Source organism: Pan troglodytes, chromosome 6 (assembly GCF_028858775.2).
Source record: "Pan troglodytes isolate AG18354 chromosome 6, NHGRI_mPanTro3-v2.0_pri, whole genome shotgun sequence".
Classification (NCBI taxonomy): Eukaryota; Metazoa; Chordata; class Mammalia; order Primates; family Hominidae; genus Pan; species Pan troglodytes.
The window spans coordinates 42,868,937-42,887,824 of NC_072404.2; the positions used below are offsets into that span (position 1 = coordinate 42,868,937).

Genomic DNA, 18,888 nt, shown 5'->3' on the forward strand with positions numbered 1-18,888 from the left:
CCTGGCCAGCCAGGTTCCCAATGCTGCCTCCATCAGGATGATAGTGACAGGCAATATCTGCTGAGCACAGGCTGTGTATCTGGCACTGCGGCTAAGAGCCTTCCCATTGCCTTCTCCTATCTCATGTGACTGCCTGTGCTGACTGGGAGGTTTTACAGATTATTTACTGTCCCAATTATGCCCCCAGCAACAAAGAATTTAACTTTCTAACAAAACTGTCTTCTGTCCAGTTCAGTATGGTAGCCACTAGCTGCCCCGCTCCAACCCGTGCAGCCTCTCCAAGCTTTACATACATGTTGGATTAAAGGACAATCTTATACTAGAATTGGGATGGAACTGATACTAATTATGGGGCAGATGGAGCTGGCGGGAGAAAAGCTGCAAAGAAAGATATGCAAATATGCAATTCAATACAGTGTGAGATGTGCCTCAACAGGGCGAAGGGCAGGATTAAGCCCAGGTCTCAGGGAGCTGTGCCCTCAGGGAGACAGGCTGAGAAGTGGGTCTGAATTGTACAAGCACAGGGATGGAAAGGACATTCTGGAATGAGGACCCAGTGTGGGCCATGGCCCAGGGTGAAGAGGAAGCACGTCACACTGAGATTTCTGGGGCGTGGTGGTGTTGCAAAGAAGTTTGGGCTTCACCCTAAGAGGAATCGTGGCCCAATGAGGAGTTTTAGACAGGTCTGACAATGCTGTAGGAAAAAATACACAGTTGCAGGATGAAGCAGGGGCGGACTGGAGGAGGCAAGTACGCAGGCCATACAATGGTGATCTGAATTAGAGTGATGGGAGTGCATATGCAGAAAAATCAGGAGATTTAAGAAATATGGGTACTGAATTAACAGGACGTGGCCGCTGGCTGACTGTGGATGTGAGGCAGTGACTGAAGATGGCAGCAAGTTTCAGGCGCCAACAACGGGGTAAATGGTGACCCCAGGGGTCAGGAGGAGCCACAGGTGGAGAGAGGAGCTAGTGCATTTTCACTTTTTCTTGATTGCAGGAGCCAGGCCTTCCAGTCTAACCCACTGTTAGGGAGAAATGATCCAGAGCATACGAGCAAAGGGGAATGTACCTCCTGCCTTCGTGAGTAAAGGGAAAGAAACCTACATAGGAAGCATGAATATTTATACATTTAGTTTGATATTTTCCTCTTTTATTTTTTATGTCATAAGTAATGTCTATTCATTATCAAAAATATAAAGAGTACAGAGAAGCAGAATCAGGATGACCTAGTCAGGAGGCCCAGCAGCCACAGTGCTGCAGGCCCATGATGCTTTCAGAGGCCCCTGAAAATATTTTAAGTTCAATTTAAATCAGAAGGAAAACGTGAATAGAATAATGAATATATAATAATGAATCCGGGCACGATTATATTCATCTTTATAATAATGCAGTCATAAAATGTTAAGTTTTAATACTGTTTTATGAAGGAAGGGACCCACAAAGGCAAAAGTACCTAGGGCACATGAAAGTAATAATATGGCTATAGTGTAGATGAAGAAAGAGCATCCATAAATCCCTACCTATAAATCTCTATCATAAATATGCATAAATCTACCATGCCTACATCTGTAAGTCTCTCTCATGTCTGTATCTATTAATAATCCATCTATCTTAATATCTCCCTATATATGATCACCTCAAATCCCACCATCTCAGTTAGATTTCTTCCTCTACCTCCAATTTTTTAATTAGTTCGAAAACTGCCTTTTATCTGAATCTACATGACTGCTCAGTGAAGTGCAAATGCTTCAGCCTTTCTAGGGGTTAATTTGGTAAATAAATAAAAAGCTTTAAGATTTCAAACCATTTGACATAGAACTTCTAAGAATTAATTTACAGGAAATAATCACATGGAATTACAAGGATGTTCATCACAGTGCTATTTCTCATGAAAAAAGGAAATATCCTTAAATATCCTGCAATGAGTCTAGTCAAATTAATTATAGTAGATACACACAATGAAACACTAAGCAGACATTAAATAATGATATAATTATATTTTTGTTATCGTGGATAGTTACAATATATTAAATAATAAAATATTTAAAAATACACGCTTTAATCCTGTTTTAATGCCCAAAAAGCGTACAAAGGTATATATGAATCCCTCTTGGTGGCAGAATAATAGATAATTATTGGTTCTGCTTCTCTGCATGTTTAAATTTTTTAGCATTGAGCATATATTACCTGTGAATTTAAAAATACTAAAAGTATGCACTAGCTAATTCAGAATCTGTTGGTAGACACTTGGCTAAGGAAATTATTAAGATGTGTGTAAAGACAGAGATATAGGTCTCCGTCTTCACCAAATTTTCCCTCTCTACCAAATCTTCCCCAGGAGCATATAAACATGCTGTTATTTCTCCCACCAATAAAAAAATCTCACTTGACTATAACTTCCCTTTCAGCTTCCACCTTATTTTCTGTATCACTGTGAAGCAAAGCCCCTTTAAATGGTCATCTGTATCAGTACCTCTCAAACTATCTGCAGTGAAAACCAGTTTGTTTTCAATGTCTAACTTGTTGATTAGAAACAGACACTCTTGAAAAAGTATAATGAAAATTAACCACTAGAAAAAGGATCATGGGCTTGAAGGCTGTGGTGATGTCAAATGGTGTAAATGTTTCTAAAAGCCTCCTCTTCACTATCTTCTCACAGCCATCAGCGGCCCACACTGAGCAGCATGCATCTCTACTAATAGTCCCATTGCCTCTGCCCCTACTTGCTCTTAACCCATCTAGTTGGGCTCTCTCCTCCCCCACTCCGGTGAAATCACTCTTGTTCAGGTCACCCTGACATCCACCTTACTAAAAATCAATGGTCAGTTCTCAGTCCTCATTTAACCCCATCACCTGCAGCATATGACACTGCAATCTCTCCTTCACCTTGAATTGAACTTTCTCTTGAGTTTCTTCCTATGCCCCTGGGAGCCCCACTCAATTCCTTCCCCAGCCTCCTCTTCTCCCCAGCCTCTAAATCTTGGGGTGCTCTAGGGATCAATTCTAGGGCCTCTTCAATGCTTTCATTCAGTCTCATAGCTTTAACTATTATCTATATACTGTTGATGCTCAAAGTTACATCTCCAATTCAAAACCATCCCCTAAACTCCAGACACATATATCCAACTATGAAATCAACATCTCCAATTAGATGTCTAAACAGCATCTCAAAATTAACACAAACAAAACAGAACTCCTAATCTTCTATGCCCTTCCATCAATGTCAGTGATGACTCCCTGCTTCTAGTCATCCATCCTTCACTCCTCTTATTCCCCACTCCACATCCAATCATCCAGGAAAATCCTGTTGGCTCTACCTTTAACATAAATCCTGAATCCAACCTTTTTACAGTACTGCCACTGCTAACACTCTGGTTCAGGACACCATCATCTCTCAACTTGCTTATTGTAGTGGGGTATATTAACTTGCTCTCCCACAGTCTAATCTCAATAGATGAGCCACACAATTCTCTGAAATTATAAATCACATAATGTCACATGTATGCTCAATCTGCCCAACGGCTTCTCTTTCTACGTAGAGTAAAAGCCAAATTGGTTACAAGGGCCTACAAGCACCTGAAGAATCTCTCACCCACCATCCCACTTTTTTTTTTTTTTTTTTTTTTTGAGACGGAGTCTTGCTGTGTCACCCAGGCTGGAGTGCAGCAGCGTAATCTCAGTTCACTGCCATCTCTGCCTCCCGAGTTCAAGCAATTCTCCCACCTCAGCGTCCCAAGTAGCTGGGACTACAGGCGCCTGCCACCACGCCTAATTTTTTTTTTTTTTTTTTTAGTAGAGACAGGGTTTCACTATGTTGGCCAGGCTGGTCTTGAACTTCTGACCTCGTGATTCACCTTCCTCACCTTCTCAAAGTGCTGGAATTGCAGGTGTGAGTCACTGTGCCCGGCCACCCTCTATCCTACTCTTATACTATCTTTCCCTGGTTCTCTCTGCTTCAGCCCCACTGGCCTCTGTGTTCTTACTTTCTCATGGCAAACACTCCTGCCTCAGGGTCTTCACATTGGCTGTTCCCTCTTTCTGGAAAACTCTTTTCCAGACACTATCTTGGCCCACTTCCTCACTTCATTCATAATTGTGATCAATGTCACCGTCTCAATGAGGCAATCTCATGAGTCCTCCCTTTTCTGCTGCATTTTTCTCCATTTTTCACCATATGACATACTTCTTTATCTGTTTATTATCTTTCTCCAACTAAAATATATGCTCTTTAAGGGAATGGAGAGTAGTCAGATTATTTCACTGCTATAGCTCCAGTGCTAACATGTTAAGTGTATTTACTGAGCAAATGTTCATCCCGGTGCTCTTTATAAGAAAAAAAATTGCAAACAATATAAATACCTGTCAATGGGAGACATACTTTCATAAAATGAAATACTATTTATATCCATATCCACAAAATGACCCTATCTATAAAATGGAATACTATGCAATTATTAAAAGTTTGAATGAACTTTTGAATGAACATATTTTCTGAAAGATGTCTCTAACACATTAAGTGAAAAGAATCAGGATATAAAGTAATATGCGTATTAGTTCATTTTTATAATAAAATCACCTAGGAGAATTTGGTACAGTATATGTGATATGGTTTGGCTGTGTCCCCACCCAAATCTCATCTTGAATTTTAGCTTCCATAATTCCCATGTGTTGTGGGAGGGACCCAGTGGGAGATAACTGAATCATGGGAGCAATTTCCTCCTTACTGTTTTCATGGTAGTGAATAAGCAAGTCTCACGAGACAAGGGGAAACCCCTTTCACTTGGCTCTCATTCCCTCTTGGCCTGCTGCCATGTAAGACGTGCCTTTTGCCTTGGGCCATGATTATGACGTCTCCCCAGACAGGTGGAACTGTGAGTCCATTAAACCTCTTTTTCTTTATAAATTACCCAGTCTCAGGTATCAGCAGCATGAAAATGGACTAATACGATGTGCACTAAGGTAAACTCTTGATCTAAAACAAAAACAAAAAAAATGATGAAAACAATGAACCCTGCGAGGCCTTACATTTGAAGTTTCTTCTGATGATGGTAATGACACAGAAAAGCAGCAAGCTGAGTTCTCACCCAGGCAAGTCGATGGGAAAATAAGTCAGTGAATTTTGGTAGGATTCTTATGGACTCTGGTAAAAAGCAATTTCTCAAACAATTAAATTGCCAATAAAAGACTAAGAAACATGAGAGCTATGCTTCTTGGGGATAGGTATGACTTGCAGAAATGTTAATAGCATTTGCATTTAGGCTCATTTCTTCCTCCATGTGTCAGGTTTATTTAGATACTGCTGTTTCCATGTAAAGATGGGCCAGGCACCTGCCACAGTCCCCGAAAGCTGCACTGGCATTATAATGGAGTGGCCACCAAACCTAGCCCAGAGGATGCTTACATGGGAAAATAGAGGGGGAGAAATCAGTTGGGCAGAAAATGATGAAAACAGAGGGATTTATTTTTTTTTTTTTTACCACTTCCTATATCTGTTCTGGCAAAATTAATGTTTAACTCCTCTCAAAAGATTCTGATGGTTGATATTTCAAAGGAGAAAAACATGCAGAATGAGAAAAGCATATTTCACAGCCAGGTACGGTGGCTCATGTCTGTAATCCCAGCACTTTGGGAGGCCAGAGCAGTCAGCTTGCTCGAGTCCAGGAGTTCCAGACCAGCCTGGTAACATGGTGAAACCCTGTCTCTACCAAAAAAAAATTGGTATAGTGTAATGTAGTGTGTCTGTGTAAAAATTGGGTGTAGTGGCATGTGTCTGTGGTTCCAGCTACTTGGGAGGCTGATATGGGAGGATCACTTGAACCTGGGAAGCAGAGGTTGCAGTGAGCTGTGACTGCGTTACTGCACTCCAGCCCGGGTGACCCTGTCTCAAACAAACAAACAAACAGAAAAGCCCATTTTGCTTAATTCTCTGTCCAAAAGCTGAGAGTCAGCACACCTGCATGGGAGAGGTAAGTCCTTTGGTCCATGCTTTGAGGTTGCCTATTCCCCAGGAGCCCTTTATAACAAGGCCTGTGGGCATTTCCATAATTCTCTTGTACAAAATGGAATAGTCAGTTCAGGTTATACATATGTCACTCAAGAACAGGTGACAACAAAGTTCAAGTATAACTAATGTAGTGGTTACAGTCAGCATATTGGTTACATAACAAGGAGTACCACAGCAGCTTTAGAGCTGGGGGCCACCTGGACAATCCCAGCATTTCCCCGCCTAGGAACATGTGGACCATACAGGAGACGCTTGTCTAGAGCTGCTTGGTAGTGGAGCCAGAACTAGAATCCAGGTCTTCTAATGCTTAATCTCTCTTAGGCACTGTGAGTGGCTCTTGCCACCCCAGAGTAATATCCACTTAGCCATGATCTGAATTCCCAGGGAAGGGTAGGTCCAAACTTGGGAGGGGGCCATCGGGCTGCCTAGGAATCAACTGCGGAGTCTATTAAGCTTGCTGATTTCTGGATTCCCCTGCAGGAATTTGCATTTCACAGAAGCTTCCCAAAGTGAATCTGATACACAGCCAAGTCAGGAATCACTGGACTAAGTTATACAAGACAGAAGAGCAAAGAAACCAGCAGATTTCCATTTAAAAAAATGCAAGTCATTCTCCTTACTCATTCTATTAAAAAAAAACATGGAAATATGTAATTATAAAGCTCAAAATAGCTTCTTCAGGGAAAAAAAATGTGATTCACACTTCTAAAGATGCTCAGGCCACAGCTGCAATCTGTTCTTGCGGCCAAAACCCTTGGGAAGCCAAATTAAGGGAAGCCACATTGGGCTTGTTTGCTGGGATCTAAAACTGTGTCCTGCTCCCTGCAGACAGGCCAGAAAGCCCTCTCTGGGAGGAAGAAAGCGAGCTCACTCCAGAGAGACAGGCAGCCAGAAGACCTGCCAGCTGGAGCTGCCCCTGATAGCCTGGCTTCCTACAGCCACCATCTGAAGGGACCTGGCTCCCATCAAGTCCTGGTGGATGGGTGCACCTGCTGAGGAGGAGGCATCTTTGGAAAAGTGCTGTTTACTGGCCTCTCGGAGTCCTCACTGGAGTCCTGCCTAGAACAGAGATTGAACTCTGTGCTGGTTGAAGTCGAACCCATTTCCCATAGAGCAGGAGTGGGTAGAAAAAAAGCAGCAAGCTGAGAGCTGTCTGGAGGCAGTTGGGGATATAATAAATTAGGAAGTCACACAGCTGTGTGTTCTGAAACACAAGATTGAAAATAGATCATTTTTTTCCTCTTGGGGGAACATACTGTAGTGTTGATATTTTCTAATTCAAATTTGGACTCAGTGGGCCTTCTCAACCAAATTACCCTGAGGAGGAGGGGGAGGGAGAGGGATAAAGAGGAGCCCTTTAGTATAACTCATTCTCACTTACTTTAGAAGAAAACAAGAATGTTGTTTGAGAGGTTTCAGGGTAAAATGCAAAGTTTATTAAAAATTTAGCAATGTCTGAAGAATATTTTTGGAACTGACCCTGAAGCAAACAGAAAGCTACTCTATTCATGCAACAAACGCTTATTAAATGCAGACTACATGTAAAACACTGTGCTAGAAGTTAAGATGGAAGATGAATTCACTAAGAGTCTAGTCCTCAAAGGGCTTACAGTCTGTAAGGAAGACAGGATATTTACAAAGAAAGTGAAAGCAGTGGGTGATAGCATTGCACCATAGTTAAGGGCAAACAGCACAGGAGAATCTCACAATAATTCACTCCATCATACTTAACCTCTCCCTTCATCTCAGGTTCCTTATTTGTACATGAAGATGTTGCAGGGGTTAACAGGGGTAACATGTGCTTATTATTGACTCTGGGAATTCTCTGTTACATAGAAAGCATCCAATAAATGGCAGTGGTCTCCCTCTTTTTAAAAAAGCAAATTCCTTTTTTTTTTTTTTTTGAGATGGAATCTCACTCTGTTGCCCAGGCTGGGATGCAGTGGCATGATGTTGGCTCACTCCAACCTCTGCCTCCCAAGTTCAGGCGATTCTCCAGCCTCAGCCTCCCATGTAGTTGGGATTACAGGCTCCCACCAGCATACCTGGCTAATTTTTGTATTTTAGTAGAGACGAGGGTTTCACTATGTTGGCCAGGCTGGTTTCAAACTCCTGACCTCATGTAATCTGCCCGCCTCAGCCTCCCAAAGTGGTTGGATTACAGGTGTAAGCCATCCTGCCCAGCCAAAATCAGCAAGTGGTTTTTGATTGAAGTTCAAGTGCCCAAGGCTGGGAGACCTGATTGGCATCCACCTTCTAATCTATTCCAACCACCAGGTAAATCTTTACAACCAAAGGCTCCAGGTTAAGGATGAGAAATAAAAGCATTCTAGAGCTTTCTGTCCTCAAGCTGCTCCCCTAACTACTGCAGACTCCCTGAGGGAAAAACTGACACTGTAGGAAGCCACAGTGTCTGCAAAAAGTGTTTTAAAGACTTTAGCTGTGGGTACGCTTCTGTTTTGTTTTTTTATTTTTTTTCCATTTGTTTGTTTCACTCATGTATATTTTGGTTTTGAAAACTTTACAGTTAGCATTTCATCATCTTTTCAGTGCAGTTTGACATCCTGATTTCTGTTGTTTTACTTTATTTTAGTGAGGTTAGTTTATTTTACTATCTATTAGAATCTTCTAGCATTCTGCTTATACTTTCCCTCCAATTTCATGCTGCCTTCCATACTAATATTCTACTTTTACAACTTATGAGGACTTTGAAGGGTATGGCCTGGTACATCACGATCCTACAAGAAATGCTGAGAACGGTGATTACTGCTTTGGAAAAAAAAAATAACCCGTGGGTCCAAGCTTGAGATTTAGAAGAGACTGGCATCTCTGGAACTAGGGAAAGATGGTTTTTGCACTTTACACCTTTGGAATGAGACTAGTCACTTTAATACTCATTTTACTGATGAGACGTGATGATGCCATCCTGCAAATGGCCTCCGTCATTGATTGGAATCCTGTTATATTTGTGATTTTGTTTTATGATGTTTCTCCTGCTATAAGATGCTTGTATCCTGAATTTAAACTTCCTCATGTATATAACCACTGGGATTTTAGGAAAACGACATCCACTAGCATTGGAAAAGACCAGAAGGGAAGGTGGATGTAAGTTTCACCCAAGGAAGGTCCCTGACAGCAACACCGTTGACCTGCTTTGGGAAGAACTAGGCGGCAGTGAGTCTCTCTCAGATCTCTAAGGGCAAGCAGAGGTGCTCAGCTAGGCTCTGGACACCACTTCCAGATGGAGCCTCACTCCGTGGCAGCAGAGTCCCTTCCTCCTCCACAGCCCTCCCGGGCAAGCCTCCTGCCAGGCAGGGCTCCAGCACCTTTTGCTCTTTCAGACACAAGAGGCCGGAGTTAGAACTGATTTAAAATACTACTATTTTGAATTTTTCTTCAAGTTATATTTTTTAAAACAATTTTTTTGGCTAAAAGAAACATTTTTGTAACAATACATGACTGTGTGTGTGTGTGTGTGTGTGTGTGTGTGTGTGTGTGTGTGAAGAGAAGGAGAGAAAAAGAGGGTGAATGATAAAACATATGTGGCAAAATGTTGGCATAACTATAGATGAACCTGGGTGAATGAGTTATTTTGGCCAGGTGCAGTGGCTCACACCTGTAATCCCAGCACTTTGGGAGGCTGAGTCGGGCGGATCACTTGAGGTCAGGAGTTCGAGACCAGCCTGGCCAGCATGGTGAAAACCCATCTCTACTAAAAATACAAAAATTAGCCCAGTGTGGTGGTGCATTCCTGTAATCCCAGGTACTCGGGAGGCTGAGGCAAGAGAATCGCTTGAACCCAGGAGGTGGAGGTTGCAGTGAGCCGAGATCACACCACTGCACTCCAGCCTGGGCAACAGAGTGAGATCCTGTCTCCAAAAAAAAAAAAAAAAAAAAAAAAGGAAATCTTTGAACTTTCTTGCCAAAAAAAAAAAGTTTTAAAAATATATTTTTATTTACATTATTTTTCTATGGCTATTCTTTATATCAATTCTCCCTTACCAATTCTCATACCCTTATTCTTTCAAATGAAGTCTAGAGTCATCCCGTGAAGTTTCCATCCTAATTCCCAGTGATACTTTGGAATGTGATATGAGCCTGTCCACTAATGTAGAGGAACTTGCAACCTTTGCACATTGTTTTCTAACCAGGAAGAAAACATTTTGCTTCTCTATTTATTTGAAATGTCTATTGTATATTTTGGCAAAGTCTTACAGTTTTCTTCACCTAAGTTTCCAAGATGTTTTCCATTGGGATTATTCCAAAGTAGTTTACATTCTCATTGCTACTGTTATAATCTTTTCTTTCCATTTTATAATTATTGCTGACACATGGAACATCTACAAAGTTTCGTTTATTCACTATCTAGCTACTCTTCTAAACCACATTAGCTTATCCTTTGCTTCTTCAGGGATAGAAAGTCTTATTACCTACAGTTTAAAATATTTGTTTCTATCGATGAACTCTACCTCTAATGTGTTTGTAAGTTTTCCAGATCAAGGAGAAATAGTAATGGTGAATAATAATCAGCATCATATAGCATCCCAGTTTAGTCTCAGTTTTTGATGGGAAAGCTGTTTTGGTATCCTTATTTTAAGAATGATGCTAGCCTGTCACTTTCTGGCAGATTTTTTTTTTAATGATAAGAATGTGTCCTAGTCCATCATCTTTAATGAATATATTAAATATTATGAAATACTATTTTAACATTATTGGGTTTAAATTGAAATTAGCATCTGGGTTTTCACATTGAGCTTATTCATGTGAGATGGAGCACTGACCTGTTTCATATTTTCAAGCTCCTCTTGCTTCCCTGAGACAAATGAATATTTGAGCCAAATTCAGTGTCCACTGCTAGCAAATGCAAAGGCTTTTGTAACATGTACTTTTCATCATCCATTTTTTCATTTTACTTTTTATTTGCCCTGGTTTTTACCATTTATCATTATTTTTTATTATCTTCAAGGTTTCCTATAAACCACCCCAATTTTTAGGGGAAGTGAGGCCAGGAATGAAAGAAAAAGAAAAGGGTATGTATTAATAAACAGTAGAAAGCATAACAAAGAGACACAGATAAAGTGCTACAGGAGTTCTGAGGGAGCTGTAATGCCCCCCCACAGTGAGGATGAGGCGAGGAATCAGAACAGTCACCCAAACGATGCTTGAGATGAACCAGAAGTGTTTCTATAAGGCGTTAAGAAGACAATGGGAGCCTGTGCCTTTCAACAGGTCTGTATCTCTCATTACCAGCTTGGGCAAATCTACCAGGCTCACCTCTTAGCCATGACCTCTAAGAGACAACAGGAATGGATGCTGATTGGGGCCAGCTATATCTTTTCAGAAATAATGTAAAAAAGAATAAGTCCTTAAAAAGTCTATGATAAATATTATTTTCATCCATTTATAATTGAGATGTGCTTGGTATAGTCTCCTTTTAAACTGCCAAGTTTAGTTGCTCTCTGTAACCACTTCCTATGGGGATGAACATTTTCCTGCAATTTCAGAAGTATCTCCAAGTACTGCTTTCTGAAACACAAACAAAGCACCACAGAACTTCAGATTCTTAGGATATCCACAAAATGCACAGAAACAGTTGGCTTTGCTGCAAGATGCATCTTGGTATCTCTAAGCTTGTGCATATTCAAGTTAATTTATTTCTTCCACAAATAGTGCATTTTACAGTTAACAAAGCACTTTAACTAACATTGCCTCACCTGATTCTCAGATGAGAATGATGACGATCATGACTGATGATGACTGATGATGATATCCCTATGTTACAGATGGGGACAGTAAGGGGCAAGATGAAGGTTAACCATCATGGCAAAAGTCCTCGTATCAACTATGCCTATCACAAGGGCTTCTGATTCTGAATGCAAGAATTTTACATGAAGTTCTCTCCTGCCTCGGAGAATACCATTATAAATCCCACTATTAGTTTTATAATTATTTAAAACAATCACCTTCAAATGACTTTTATGCTCTCTCCTATGATGATTTTAATTTAGACCAAAAGTGTCTGCAACTTCCTAATGTCAAACTTAGGCTTTAGAACATTTGTTTTTGTTTTACTTTAAACTTAAGGTTGAAATAGAATGTAAGAGTAGAACGTGAAAATTCAGGGCAGAATCAAGATCTGAGAGCATTCCACTTTGCATAAGCAAGAGTACAAGCTCGTATTTGGAGGGAAAAAAAAGGTCCTTAAGAGATTTAATTGTTAAAAGCTAATTTTCTTGAGTTTTCTTTAGCCAGAATGTTTTCCCCAAGAATGAAAGTGATGGATGGTACTTCTCAAGGTACAAAAACACCAATGTCCCAGAGTTAAGTGTCTATTCTAATTGCTGCTGCACTCCAAACAGTCCTTCAGGTTGCTCATCTGTGTTATTTTTACTTGCTAAAGCAGAGGTGTCTGGGTGATGAATTATACAAGGTGCTCCACTCGGCACCACTGGTGTATTATAATAAATATTGCCATGGAAAGACAAAGTAAGGAAATGGTGAACATTTTCATAATGTGTAATGTAAGTTTCTTTCTTGCTTTTTTTAAAAAAAAAACCCAGAGCAGTAGTATTAAATTGTAATCTAATTATAAACGGTCAAACAGGTGAATTTGGCAAAACTGTTTCAAGGCTTCAATCACAAATGTATGTCCATTCTGCTCTTCAAAATACACCTGAGAATAACCCCCACACAAAAGCATAATTGAAGAAGTGGAAATATCCATTTGCTAAAAGGACAGTAATGCAGTGGAGCCCTAGCATCTTAGTGATGAAAGAAGAAATGCATTATAATCAAACCTCAATTTCCATTTTTCTGCAATCTTTGATATTGCTGCATTTAAAAAGATACTAGTGCATTTCCCCAATTCTCAATGAAGACAAAATGACAGAGGAATGTAATCTGGCTTCAATTTGTTATGGTTTTCTGCATCAGTAAGGACACTGCAGAAAAGACTGTAAAGAGACAGAATTAAGGGTTTCAAGTAATTATTTATCCCATCTTAACATAACTCCAGTTTTCTTTAGATATCTAACATCCTGTGGTCATATAACATACTCAGGAGAGGTATGTTATACTAATGGGTAATAGGTAATGCCTAATCCAACCTCTGGACAGTCCCATTCCCTGTCCATGGCTGGGCTAGGCACAGTCACACGCCAAAGTGTCAGCCAAGAAAACACGAGAGAAAGTGTGCTGAAAGTCTTCCAAAAACACTTCTACACACCTAAAAGAGATCCACCGGAAGAGATGGCCTCTTGTTCCTCTGACTATGTGAAGGTAGCCATCATCTTGCTACCAGACACAGAACAGAAAGATGAAAATAACTTGGGTCCCTAATGACATCACCGGACAGGGATGCTAACCAGCTCTAGGATCTACGCAACTCTGGACTTATGCAATACACGTCCTTGGCAGGACATTTTGAGTTGAGATTTCTACTACTTGTAGCTGAAATTGTCCTAACTGCTGCATTATTAGGCCAGGACTGGGGTGAGCCTGTACACCATCATGCTCACAAGTTCTGTCACACCCAGAAAATATAATCTAATTCTAGCGTGTTATGCCCATAACTGGGACATTTCTTTTCATTATTAAAATCCTTCTATTGGTTTCCACTGCCTGTAAGGTAAAGTCAAAACTCTCTGCATGGCAAATACTTGTGATCTGACAACTGCTTCTGCTAGCACCTCTGCCCTTTGCTTCCTCCCTCAAACCCTCTGCATTAACTACATGGAACTAGAATCCCTTGAACCTCCAGGTCTTCTAGCCTACCATTTCTCACTGCCTGGAATTTTCAACAGCCGCCTCCCACCATCCACACAGCCATGACTGCCTGATATCTCTTTGTCTTTGTGAACCCCACGTGCAGGTATCTCTTCTTCTCTATCACACCTTGCAAGACTCTCCTTTCCCCAGCCCTGCCCAGTTCTTCACAAACAGAAGGAATGAAGTATTGCCTCCCAGAGATATGAATGTGACTCAAATGTAATGTTACAAATGGAAAAATGTTTTATAATCATTTATTTATGTGAAGGACCCTCCAGTTAGTGTGAGCTGCCTGAGGATGGAGAATGGGTTCTAAGTCCATGTCCACAGTGACCCAGATCCTGACTCATAGAGGAGCCCTACAGTTATTAAGTGAATAAATGAATGAGTGAGGAAAATAAAATATCTTAGCTCTACCTGACATCGGAATATAATTGGGTAAGGTTCTACCTATTCAAAAGAGAGTAATTGATGCATTTGTACCAGAAATCAAGTATTCCTGGCACTCATCAACAATGTATTTATTTACTTATGTTTTTAGTTTTTTGAGGCAGAGTTTCATTCTTGTCACCCAGGCTGGAGTACAATGGGGCAATATCGACTCACTGCAATCTCTGCCTCCTGGGTTCCAGTGATTCTCCTGTCTCAGCTTCCTGAGTAACTGGGAATACAGGCATGCACCACCATGCCCGGCTAGTTTTGTATTTTTAGTAGAGATGGGGTTTCACCATGTTGGCCAGGCTGGTCTCGAACTCCTGACCTCAGGTGATCCACCCGCCTCGGCCGCTGAAAGTGCTGGGATTACAGGCGTGAGCTACCATGCCCAGCCAATAATTTATTATTTCTTTCAGGACAAGTGCTTTAATAACAACAATAAAAAATAGCTACCATTTCTTTTTCCCCAGCTAGGAGCCGGGCATCTTCTTAATGACTTCACATTGACAGTAAGCACATGTGTATTCATCTGTGCTATGCCTCCTGTTTTCTGTAAGGGCACCACTCCCTGCCCCCTCCACTCTCACTGACCCTGCACACACAGGGTCAGTGTGCAGGGAATATAACTCTTCTTTTGAAGACTTGCTCCTTTCTTGAAATAGTCTGTTTTCACGCTGCTGCTAAAGACATACCCAAGACTGGGTAATTTATAAAGAAAAAGAGGTTTAATGGACTCACAGCGCCACGTGGCTGGGGAGGCCTCACAATCATGGTGGAAGGCAAAAGGCAAGTCTTACATGGCGGCAGGCAAGACAGAATGAGAACGGAGCAAAAGGGGTTTCCCCTTATAAAACCATCAGATCTCGTGAGACTTATTCAGTACCATGAGAACAGTACAGGGGAAACCACACTTACGATTCGATTATCTCCCACTGGGTCCCTCCTATAACACGTGGGAATTATGGGAGCTGCAATTCAAGATGAGATTTGGGTGGGGACACAGCCAAACCATATCATCCCTCAATCTTCAATCTTGTTCTTCTGACTGGGGCTGCCAATTTTCCAATCCAGGCTATGGGGATATGTGACCACATCCAGGTCCCTAAGTATTCTTCTTTGTAATTTTTGAAACTGAAACTAAGAGAAAATATGTCTTGCTCACAAAAGAGCCTCATGAATAAAGCAGGTTAAAAAGAAAACTTTTAACCAATATATAGAAGATAAAGAAACAAGGGACATTGTTCCAGGCCCTAGATCCAGCTGTCATTTATGCCACAGCACCCTCCTCACCTAACTTTCAGTTTGCTCATGGAAAGTGAGGTTCTATCACTTGCAAAAAAAATTACCCATACTCTTTTTTTTTTTTTTTTTTTTTTTTGGAGACAGAGTCTCGCTCTGTCGCCCAGGCTGGAGGGCAGTGGTGCAATCTCAGCTCACTGCAAGCTCCGCCTCCCAGGTTCACACCATTCTCCTGCCTCAGCCTCCTAAGTAGCTGGGACTACAGGCACCCACCACCATGCCTGGCTAATTTTGTATTTTTTGTAGAGATGGGTTTCACCGTGTTAGCCAGGACGGTCTCGATCTCCTGACCTTGTGATCCGCCCACCTTGGCCTCCCAAACTGCTGGGATTACAGGCGTGAGCCACCACATCCGGCCCTAAAATTACTCATCTTCTAACTAGGACAACATCCATTATCTCATTTCAGGCTCCAACCAACTGTGTGCAGCACAGTTCCTCATTTATCTCATAAATAAGGAACCAGCGGCTCAGAACAGAGAAGAAACATTCTCAAGGCATACAGCCAGTGATTGAGCTGTGATTCCAAGATGGGTCATTCAGATGCCCAAATGCACTCTACTTTCTTGCCTCTGTCTACACTGTCTTTCTTTTTCTTTTTTTTTGGCTTCCTAAATTCCAGTTTGAGCTCAGTAAACTCAGATATGCAGTAGGTGCAAGTAAGTCTTCCCTTCACTAATAAACATAGATGCCATTGCTCTTGATTAACTCCTGAGAGTGTTACAGCCTTCAACTGAATAACCTTGACAAAGTGCTCTGAGAATGTAAATAGACACTATTTTGGACGACGCTATTAGAGGTAACATTTGCTTCTTGCAATGTCAATAATTGGGAAGCAGGAAAATAGTGCTGTTTTTTTTTTTAAAGCAACCTTAGAAAACTGAACATAAATATTTGGTATCAGTAATTAATTGAACATTAATATGTTTGCTTTAGACACCAAAATATAATTGGTATTTCAGAGGTGGGTTTCCTCAAGAGACAAAAAATTAAAATCAAAAGAGAAATGCTTTCTAGAAAATTGGATCTTTCTACTTTTGTAAACATCCTTTCTCCCCAGCAGTTAGATTTTTAATTGAGTACTTCTTTGGTCTTAGCACTTGCTTATAGAACTAAAGTGACCATGGTCTTCAAGGTTTATTATTAACACAAATCTGAGAAGTGCTCAGAACTATGAACTTAGGAATGGAGAAAAATAGTCACATACAAACCAAGTGAAGATAGATTTGTGTGTAAATCTAATTTTCCTTAGAAGAAAAATAGGCATTTCTTTCAACATAAGGGTGTATTCAGATTAGCTTTGCATACTAGTAACTTATTTAATATGGCAATGGGCAAAAAGCAATCCATTAAAAAGCAATTTTGCTCTTACCACAGGGTGTTTTATCATTTGGTGTCTAGCATTCAATCAGAAAGTAACAATCCTTAATATTTTATGAGCAGAAAACAACTCATTTGGGCATGTAGGCTTCAGAAACATAAATGTTTTTTGTAAGCCTTGACAAATTTCCAGAATGGGCTTTGCAGATGATGGCAAGCAATAAGTCAAACTAAAAACTTAAACTTATGACTATCACAACATTGGGGAAATTATTCTTCAGGACAGATGATGGGCATGTGTTAAAAAACATAATGACAAAACTCATAGGAAAAAGTATCAGTCCCAGCTCATTCTTCCACTTTCTGAAGTGTATAGGAAATTTTCTGAACTCCTTCGGGGACAAGGACCATATCTGGTTCCTTTGTACCTGCAGTGTCCCTCATAGTCTGTGGCATGTTGTAAGTACTGGATAGATTTTCATTGAACAAATTAATAAATGTGTTTGTCATCTTAGGTGAAGAGAGACTGCTTTGACAATGCCAGGCCTCAGCTGCCCAAGCCCAGTCTCAATACAGAAACCAGGCCTGAGTGAGTTGTGGCAGAATGTTGGGAGTCTTCTCTCCATCAGAAGGTGGGAGATGGAACAGTCTTCAGTGCATGAAGAGCATCTGTGGCATCTCCAGGGACCTGCGAGGTGTTTGCCTTCATCTCAAATCTGTTACTTCAGCCCACAAATGGAGTTCTGCCCTGATTCCTGGATTGACCACCAGGTCCTGGAAAGGCCAGGAGGGCTACTCTACACCTGCCAGATGTCAAGCCCTATCCCCTATTCTGTCCCCACCCCATCCCCAAGCACAAAATGAACATTCACCTGAGGAGGACTACCTGCCCAGATTCTTGCCAGCTGAGGTCCCCTCCACCCACTGGATGGGGATCCACTGACCCAGAGGCCAGCCCACATCAGGGTCATGTTTACCCTGCCTGCACCTGCTCTGGAATTCAACCATCTCTTCCAAACTATTCCCCCCAGGTTGAATAAGGCTGTTCCCATAGAGCTCCTCTCACTGAGATCACTGCAATTTCAGCCAGAAAATGAACACAACTACTCAAATCACCACCCAAAATACTACCAATCCATTTCTAGACATTCTGCTCTGGAGAGAACCTGGAGGTGTAGGAGCACAGTGTGGTTTGTGAGTAATTCACTCAGGGACACAAGGCCCTAAGTAGCAGAGCTGAACTCAGTTCCCCTCTATTCCCAGCAATCTCTACCTCCTACACCAGATCACTCTTATGTGTTTACTTTTAGCAGGACAGACATATGTCCCTTGGGCAAAGGAGAAGAGCAGATAGCTGGGCACGGCATGTCATAGAACATGAGTGAAGGTACACATGGAGAGTGGGCCTTCTGCTGCCATCAAGATGAGCATAAACAGCCAAAGGTTGTCATCAGAAAGGAGGAGACAACGAAGGGCAGTGCAGAGCAGTACCTTGGACACAGAAACACCTGCCTGGTAGAACACCACTACTCACTCCAGTTACTGAAAATTAACTCCCAGATGGTCCAGACATGTTTTCCAGCCAGCAACTTTCACCAATTTCCCCCATGAAATTGAGATAAACATGAAACAGTCACAGTTATCAGACAGAGGAATTCAGCAGGATTTGTTTGATTTAGGACTTACATCCTTAAGCTGAGTAAACAGTAAGCGATACTGCACACTGAAATCTCAGCGAGTTAGTGTAATTAGGGAGTAAGAAGGATAACTCAAGTCAAGGATCCATGTAAACAGAAATCTTCACATTTGGTGAGCTGTAAACCAGAGTAGGTGAATGCAGAGATCTCTCAGGTTACATGCTACTGTTCCAATGCAAAAATGCTCATGTTCCATGTCATCATTGGCTGCTTCCTCCCATGAGCCCACACTGGAAGATGATAAAGTTTTCCACTTGGCCAACCAGGCTCAATTTCTTAGTATTTTTCCTTACTAAGTATTAAATTTTCTAGTTTATTTCAGCAGTACCTGTAGTCAGTTCTACACTGTAAATAAAACATAA

At 41.2% G+C, this 18,888-nt stretch overlaps 1 protein-coding gene across 19 annotated transcripts in view; it reads right to left on the reverse strand.

Annotated features, from left to right (window-relative positions):
- Positions 1-18,888, reverse strand: part of ELMO1 (engulfment and cell motility 1) — a 589,252-nt gene that overhangs the window by 223,105 nt on the left and 347,259 nt on the right. The gene's annotated exons all lie outside the window — the stretch shown is intronic.